This window comes from Equus caballus, chromosome 15 (assembly GCF_041296265.1).
Source record: "Equus caballus isolate H_3958 breed thoroughbred chromosome 15, TB-T2T, whole genome shotgun sequence".
In the NCBI taxonomy this organism is placed as follows: domain Eukaryota; kingdom Metazoa; phylum Chordata; class Mammalia; order Perissodactyla; family Equidae; genus Equus; species Equus caballus.
Genome location: NC_091698.1, coordinates 28,097,196 through 28,103,792, shown reverse-complemented (window position 1 = coordinate 28,103,792; position 6,597 = coordinate 28,097,196). Strand labels below are relative to the sequence as shown.

Sequence of the window (6,597 nt, the reverse complement as noted above, 5' to 3'; positions counted from 1 at the left end):
ATGACCTCTTCAGCTGGTCTTGGAGTTTTTCGTTTGTTTTTGGTTGGGTTTTTCTGCTGGCTGTTTCACACCTTTGATGCTAAATTCCTCAGCCTTGGGCCTGTGACTCTGGGGAGAAGGCGCAGCTCCCTGGTGCAGCCCAGTCAGGCTGATGGGCTCCAGCCTCCTTTGATGAGGCCCAAGAGCCACACAGGATTTAGGAGGGGCCCTTTCTCTGTGACCCTCATCTCACCTGCCATCTTTGCTTGATGGTCCTCTTCCTGACCACACTCTACCCTCTGCAGGGCAGCCCCACCCCGTCCCCATCCGCCTGTCTCCTTCCTGCCATATCACGTTCTCAGTGCCCACCAAGACCCCAGCCCATGCACGGTGCTCAGTAAGTACCCACCCTCTGCCGGGATGGACCCAGCCTTGTTGGTGCTTGACTGCCCGAGGAGGAAGCACAATGACTCTGTTTCAACGTAGAGTGTGGTCAGTAGAGACGGTCTGTCTGCATGTCACAGAGCTGCCCCAGGGTGCTCTGGGCCACGAGCCTATGATGCAGGGGGTTCATGTCCATAAGAAGACAGGACCACACTTTGGTCTCCAGCAGGACATGAGAAAACACGCTCAGCCCATAATGACTCACTGCAGGGTCCTCGGTCCTCCTAGCAGCCAAGTGGGTGTGAGCGTGGGGTCAGTCTGGGAGGATCTGGGGCTTCTGTCAAAATAACAACATGGCCCGGGGTGGGTTTCTACAAAGTAGGAACTAGAAAGTGACGATTGCTGTGCTAGCCTGAGGGTGGAAGAGGTCACCTCCAGCTGGTGTGTTGGGGGAGGGAATTGGGTGTGGGAGAAGGGACTAGGGGACCGGGACGTGTTCAAGGAAAGATTCATGGGGCAGGACTTGCCAGGAAATCATAGTAGGTGGGATTTACTTTTGGGGTCTGTGGAATGACCCCCATTTTACTGATGAGGTGATGGAGGCTCAGAAAGGTTAAGTCGCTGCCCAAGGCCACACAGCAGGTGAGTGGTGGAGCTCAGCCTTGAACCTGAGTGATGCTGCGCCTCCACAGGTGCAAGCCCCTGATCAAGACCGTACTTAATGGATGGATGGATGGAGGAGGAAGTCGTGGTATATACAGACAATGGAACATTATTCAGCCATAGAAAACAAGTAAATTCTATCATTTCTGACAATATGTATGGATCTTAAAGGCATTGTTACTATTATTATATTATATATACTATATTATATTATATTGTTATGTTATATTATATTATATTATTTTTATTATATTATTATCAAATGTCAGGCAGAGAAACACAAATACTCTATGATCTCATTTATATGTGGAATCTAAAAAAAAAACCAACAAAAATCCTACCAAACTCATAGAAAAAGAGATCAGACAGAGATGGGTGCTGGGAGGTGGGGGGATTGGAAGAAGGTCAAAAGGTACAAACTTCCAGTTCTAAGATGAATAAGTACCAGGGACGTAGTGTCCAGCACGGTGACTACAGCGAACACAGCTGTGTGAGATGCAGGAAAGTTGTTAAGAGAGTAGAGCCTAAGAGTTCTCATCACAAGGAGAACTTTCTTTTTCTTTTCTTTTTATTGTATCTGTATCAGATGATGGATGTTCAGTAACCTATTGTGGTAATCACTTCACATTTATATGTAAATCAAACCATCATGCTGTATGCCTGAGACATACAGTGATGTCGATTATTTCTCAGTAAAACTTGGAAAAATTCAAACAAAACAGAAATAAAAAAAAGAACTATGCTTAAGATGAATAATTGTGAATCAAATGCCATGTTGCAAGCAGACCATGGGCAGCCACCAAATCCAGTCTTCGTGCTCATCTCAAACGTGGCCCTGAGCATTGGCTCCCTGAGGCATCTCTGCCCAGCTCACAGGGCTCTGGACTTTTCCTCCCTGACTGGGAACACAAGGTTGGAGGTCATCACCCTCATTATGGACGGGGAGGCTGGATGAAGGCTGAGTTCAGAGAGCTGCCCTGGGCCAGCATTGACCCCAAGGGATTGTGTCTGTTTCACAGTCACCCGCAGCCCTGGATTCCCACTCCTAGCAGAAGCAACAAGGGCACCTGCTGGCCCAATGGACTAATGGAGTCCCAGCGGCGTTGACCCCAGGAGGTCAGAGAGGAGACAGCACTGCTGAGGGCCTACTAAGTGCCCGGCCCCACCATAGGCACTTTGCCCACATGACCTCATTAATTCCATGGAGCCTTTCTGACAGCTGTCACCCCACCCTGCAGGCTCAGATGGGGAGGGAACGTACCCAGGCCACATGGAGGACACCTGGCCCGCTGGACTCCAGAAGGTGGACTGTGGCCACTGCCTCGTTGCCTACTGCATAAAGTCCATACACTTGAAAACCAGGGTGGTGAGTGCTCGCTCACCAGAGAGCTGTGCTGTGATGGGCCGACGGGGCACCTGTGCCCTGTGGCCTCCAGTGACAATGAGCCACCACATGTAATCTTTTTCACTTGTTCCCACCCTCTTCCAGGCTCGTGTTTCCTAGTTCCAGGGAGATTGGCACTCCCCCACCGCCTGAGAGTCATCACCAAGCTCCAGATTCTGAGCACACAGCAGGGGCTGGCATTGTCTACGTGTCTCAGGGATAGGAACAGAGGGCGGAGGGTCTGCGAGTAGGGAAGACAGAGTCCCTGCTCCCTAGGTGAGTTCCCTCCCAAAGGGACAGCACACTCAGAGTCAATAGACCCCTGGGCTGGGGGCTGGCCCCGTGGCCGAGTGGTTAAGTTCGCGCGCTCCGCTGCAGGCGGCCCAGTGTTTCTTTGGTTCGAATCCTGGGCGTGGACATGGCACTGCTCGTCAGACCACGCTGAGGCAGCGTCCCACATGCCACAACTAGAAGAACCCACAACGAAGAATACACAACTATGTACCGGGGGGCTTTGGGGAGAAAAAGGAAAAAATAAAATCTTTAAAAAAAAAAAAAAAAAAATAGACCCCTGGGCTGGGCCTACACTGGGCACTTTCCCCGTCTCTGCAGGCCAGACGGTGAGAGGAGGCACACGGGCCAGTCATTCTGCAATCAGGCTGGGGTGGGGACAGACCCCTATTTCTGAGCACGTCTTGGGTGCTCTGAAGATGCAGCAGTAATAGAGGCCCTGCTCTCAGCGCCGCATCAGCACCAGGTCAGTGAGTGCCGGGCAGTAGGAGCAGGGTGGACGTGCTCCCTGCCTTTGTGAAGCTTCTCATGGGGGCAGGAGATGGGCACCATTCACACACCTGCGTCATAAATGTGTAACGAGGTTGCTGCTGGAAGGGAGCCCCAAGAGCATCCACCAGCACAGCCGGGCTTGGCCTGGGGGTTGGGGAGCTTGTGGGAGGAAGGGCCCCTTGAGTGAGTGAGCAGTTGTTAACCGGGGGGAGGGGGAGAGAGCTTCCCTACAGAGGAACAGCCTGTGCCAGGCCCCAGGCCATCTCCTGGAGGAGCATCAGGCACTGCTCCCCACACTGCAGGGCAACAATAATAAATAAGGAAATCCATCAGGAGAATCGGGGGCACATGGCGGGGCGGGGGTGGGGGGCGCAGGATGTAGAACGTGGACAGCCACGGGGGTCCAGGGCAGAAGGAAGCAGGCATAGGCAGCGAGTTCTGGGAGAAGATGACAGGACTGATGCCCACAGGGCAGTGTGAGGAGGGCCTGTGCAGAGAAGAGGGAGGAGGGATGTGCCAGGCCAGGGAGCAGCATGGGTGAGTCCCAGAGGCCAGAGAGCCTTTGATCTCCGTGGGGAGCAGGGTGGCTCCTGGGGCAGAGCTGGAAAGGCCAAGGGCAGGCTGGGCTAAGGAGAAAGAGGCAAAATTCAAAGAACATAAGGCATCCATCAAGTTCAGTCATGTCCCGTGTTTGGCCCTGAGAGTGACGGAGCTCATTCTCTCTGCCCAGAGAGGGGTCAGACCCTGCACCTCTGAGTGAGAACTCACGACCTACCCAGTGAGTTTCACTGGGAATTTGGCCCAAGTTGCGGGAAACATCAAACCCACAGAACAGGGCTGGGCCAGTGGGTCCTCAGAATGCAGCCTCAGCAGGTTGGGGCTGGGCTGCCTGCTCCCCAGTTCAGCGCTTTCCTCCCAGGTTTCACCTACAGCCCCTGCAGAGCGCCTTTGCCACACAGCGAGCTTCTTAGACAGGGAAGCGGCCCCTGAGGGAGGATCAGAATCTAGCAGATGCCTCTTGGGACAGCCCTGGCCCCCACCTTTCACTCTCACACTCATCCTGCTACCTGGGCTTCCTCCAAAGGCCTCCCCATGGGAATGGACCCTCAGGATGACCAGGAACACACCTTCTAGAGAAACCACCTGCCCTGCAGTCACTGAGAGAGTGAGGGAACCTCTAACCTCCCACCTACCGTACCAGTGGGCCCTGTCAGCTATCTGTTCTTCTTGGCATTTCTGCTTTCTGTTGGAAAAAATACACTTACACTTAGAAAACAGAGCAAAGGAAATGGTACTGATGCCCGGATTCTTCCAAATCAAGGCAACTGTTTTCATCTCTGCCTATTATCTACTAGAACTCATGGAGAGGAGACTTGTTACCTCTCTGAGCTTCTATTTCCATGTAGTGACTTGTCCATTCATCCAGCTTCAAAGGCACCCTCTGAGTACCACGTCCAAGCTGTCTGAGCACAGGTAACCAGGCTGGAAAAGAAGGTGCATGTGGGATCCTCAGTGGTGGGGGTGAGGCCACTGTCCCTGCAAGCATTCCAAGGTGGGGGCCGTCAAGGCCCTTGCCAAGGCCAGTGTGAGGGCCTCTCTGGAGGAAAAGAGGGGAGTCCAGCAGGTGCCCATCTGTCTTAGTCCTCAGAATGCTTGGTCAGTGCCAAGAGCTTGGAACAACACCAAAAGAAACAGAAGTCCAAGCTCCAGCCCAGAGGTCTCTGAATTGATCTAGGGAGCAAGGAGACCTTGAACAGCCTGAGATCAGAGAATACAATGAAATCATAGAACTCAGCCAAGTAGAGGATGAAACTTGGTGCAGAGAAGAGCAGCATGTTCTCAGGGAGAGCAGGAGGGACTTTCAGATTCACCTCTCAGTGCCCAGTGCTTAGCACAGCGCCTGGTCCATGGGAGGGACATGAGTGTTTGCTGAAGGACAAGGAGAGAGAGTGGAGGAAGGGAGAGAAGGAAAGAAGGAAGGGAAATGAAGCATGCAGACAGGCTTCTGGAAAGCCAAGGAACCCTCAGACTCCACAGGGACTGCGTTCCATTGGTTCCTAAACTTGTGTGTCCTAAAGGAAGTGTGTCCTAAAGGAAGTGTGTCCTAAAGGAAAAGGCAGGAAAAGCTTTTGGCAGCTCTAGGTCTTGGTCTATGACTCAGAGCAGCCAAGCCCTTGGAAGGAAGAGAGGGGACCCGTGGCTGCCTCACCTGGATGACAGAGGAAGAAGCTCCAGAGAGGTCACCCCAGAGGTGGGCAGGAAACAGCCTGTCTGAAGAGGGTGGATGAAAACCACAGCCTGTGGGGAGGAGGGATGAATGCTCCTCTGACCAATTCAGCTGGTCTGGGACCAGTCCTGACTGTGTAGAGCTGCCCGTTGCATCATGGGAAATGATTCAGATCCCATCACCTCCCAAACCCAAGACTTCCCAGACCCCATCATTCTCCCAAACCATCACTTCCTAGACCTCATCACCTCTCAGATCCAACAACTCCCCTCAACCCCTTAATCCTCAGAGAGACCAGAATCCCGGCACTGTCAGGTTCTCTGAGACACGACATCCTCTCCCACCTCCCCCACCTCTGGTCAGTCACTCAGAGCAAGCAGGTCTGTGAGAAAAGACAGCTCATTCTCTAGAAAGCCTTGTGACCACATCCACTCAGGACAGAACAAGTCACCCAGACACACAAGGTCTGTGTCCATACTGTGGGATAGCACGTTAGTGCTCGAAAAGGGACAGTGGACATCTGTGTGCTGACACAGGAGGAGGGCCAGGAGAGCATCTTTTGGAAGTGAAAAGAGGAAGTTGCAGAGTAATACATAAAGCATAACCCATGTTTCTCTGTTAAGAAAATATACTTATAAATTCATAGGTGATTATCTAGAAGGACAGAAGCCACACTTTTCACAGTGGTTCCCTCTGGGGATGCAGATCTGTGGGTGACAGAGAGGTAGGGCTGAGGGTAGAAGAGAGACGTCACTTTCCCTTAAAGAGTAGACATAGAAGACAGAACTTGTAACTGGAAAACCCATTAAGGAAGGCACATCGGGCTCCACCTGCTGACCTGTGGACATCCCTCCGTTCTGCCATGCCAGCACTCCTGCATGCAGCAGAGCCGGCTGACTGGGGCAGTAGACCTTGGATCCCTGAGCTTCCCACATCTGGAAATGTCATTCTTCTTCCCCCTCCCCTCAATGGCCCCAACCTCTAAGATCCAGGCTAGAGGTGTGACTGTCAGAGCTGGTTGCACATCTGAGACCAGGGACAAGGGGGCCTGCCTCCCGGCCCCTGGAGGCCTAGCTGATGAACACCCCTAGCTCTTCGCTTGCTTGGGCTCCCTCAGTCATGGGCTGCTTCCCTCAGGAAGGAGCTCAGCATTCGGGCATCTTGTCATTCTGAACGT

At 52.9% G+C, this 6,597-nt stretch overlaps 1 long non-coding RNA gene across 1 annotated transcript; it reads right to left on the bottom strand.

The window, feature by feature from the left end:
* Positions 1 to 1,576: 1,576 nt before the first annotated feature.
* Positions 1,577 to 4,946, bottom strand: LOC111768193 (uncharacterized). Its single transcript, XR_011426290.1, has 2 exons — positions 4,574 to 4,946; positions 1,577 to 4,436 (listed from the first exon to the last, which is right to left on the bottom strand). It is a non-coding gene; the product is annotated as an uncharacterized lncRNA (long non-coding RNA).
* Between the last annotated feature and the right edge of the window lie 1,651 nt (positions 4,947 to 6,597).